Genomic DNA, 2,150 nt, shown 5'->3' with positions numbered 1-2,150 from the left:
CCTGTGGCACCGCCCACTCTGCACACGAATCAGAGCTGACTGGAACACCCTGTGGCACCGCCCACTCTGCACACGAATCCGAGCTGACTGGAATACCTGTGGCACCGCCCACTCTGCACACGAATCCGAGCTGACTGGAATACCTGTGGCACCGCCCGCTCTACACTGGAATCTGAGCAGACTGGGTGGCAGCTGGTTTGGTTTCTGTCCTTGTCTCTTCTGGCTCCTCCTCCTGGCCTGTGTCTCTAACCCTGTTCCTGCACTTGTGCCCGGCCGGCGCGCTCCTCTCTTTGCCTCCCATTTCACAAGGGTGGAGAGCAGGCAAGGTAGCAAGAGCCTCATACGGAGGCCTCACACCCCAGAAGACCCCACTCCTGTCCGCCAGCCAGGCCCCCCTCCCCAGCCTGTCTTTACTCCAACAGTGACCCCAGAAAACACTGCAATCAGAGCAAAGGGCTGTCCAGAGAAACCCCTGCAGGGCCAAAAGGGACGGACAACAGGCCTCCTTTCTTGGCGTCGCCCCACGCCCTACTCTACCCAGCAGGCTGTCCAGGCATGTCCCTGGGACGCGCTGGCAGAGGCTGGCCTGTGGGTGCCTGGCCCAGCTGGACAGCAGCCACCTCTCTCCTGTTGGCCCTGGCCCACAGCTAGCGTGACTCTGCGACCTTTCCCCCACTTCCAGCTCCAGATGACTCAAGGCCCCTGAAGTGCATGCACAGTGGCCACATGTCCCGGGCTCAGGGCCTCCCACCCCAGCCCTGCATCCCCTCCTTGCTCCGGAGGGCTGCACTGGGGAGCAGGGTAGAACTCCTGCGGTGTCCCGCAGCCGCTGGGCCCACCCGCAGAGCTCACAGGGCTGGGGCCAGACTGACACTCACCCTGGGTGGTGGCTGGCAGGGAGCCACACAGGACCTCCCAGCCACATTATCGTATCACCTGTGGGGCAGGTCCTGGTTAGGTATCCTTCAGGCGAGAAGACACCTCTCCTGAACCCCGCGGCTACACAGACACTGGTCATGAGGACAGGTGGCTTGTGGCTGTTCATTCACAGCTGCTAATACAGAAGCCTCCACCCCTCACAGGCCAGGAGCTCTGGCTCCCGGGATGCTGAACAGAGGCAGGTGGTCCTCTGTCCCTGGTCCCTGACATCTGGCTTTCAGTCCCTGCTCCCTCCAGCCACAGCTTCCAAGGGCCCTGCCCTCCAGGCCCCCAGACCCAGCCAGACCCCCATTCTCAAACGAGTAGGCGGGGCGGTCGGCTCTGCTCTCCCCTCTGGGCAGCTCTGGGTCTTCTTCAGGCCATTAGGCCCTTGGGCAAAGGAATGGTTTTGTCATGTCAGTCTCAGTGGTGCCTGAGGTCCAGTTTGGGGGTTAACCAGTAGGAAGTGGTGGGCGTGGAACTCAAGCCCCGATCTGTGACCTTGAGGTTTGGGCTCATTGCCTCTCTGTGTCTCAGTGCCCTGATGGACACCTCCGTGGTGTCCCCAGACATACAAGGTTAAGTCCAGACTCTGGACCCCACAGGAAGGCCCCCCAACCCACTGTTCCTGCTTCCTCTCGTAGTTACACAGCAGAAGAGGGTCGTTTTCTCTCAGTCCTGGCCCCCTCTAGGACTGTGTGGGTCTGTCCCACTGAGCGCAGGCACAGGGGGCTTCCAGAGGGTGACCCCCGGGGTAGGCAGTGCCGGTCAGACTGAGGGTACGCTAGGGACAAGGTCTGGCTAGTCTGTGATGTCTCTGCATACTCATGATTCCCAGGAAGGGTTACTCCAAACCCCTGGTCCCTTGGAGGGGTCACTCCACCAACGGGCACCCGCAGCAAAGATCCTGGGCCCGATGACCACTGTCCATGTGTAGGCGCTGACCCAGGCCTGTTCGGCCTGCCCACTGAACTCCTCCAATGGTACTCACAGGCTGTCCACACACCCCCTGAACCACGTGGGATTTGTGGGGGGACACTCAGGAGTCAGAAATAGGCTCCAGACCCCCACCTGCCTGGGCCTATCTGGGGTCTCAGGAGCATGAAGCTCAGGGTGAAGACTGGGGTGGCTAGTGGCCTCCAATCAGCACACACCTGCCTGTAGGGTGGGGAAAGCCAAGCCCTGAAAGGAGCACAGACCCTCTACCCTGACCCCTCCACCCCCACCCACCC

The sequence above is a fragment of the Echinops telfairi genome, unplaced genomic scaffold (assembly GCF_000313985.2).
Source record: "Echinops telfairi isolate 266 unplaced genomic scaffold, ASM31398v2 ScPeMD7_9;HRSCAF=40, whole genome shotgun sequence".
In the NCBI taxonomy this organism is placed as follows: domain Eukaryota; kingdom Metazoa; phylum Chordata; class Mammalia; order Afrosoricida; family Tenrecidae; genus Echinops; species Echinops telfairi.
Note: the sequence above shows the minus strand (reverse complement) of the source record.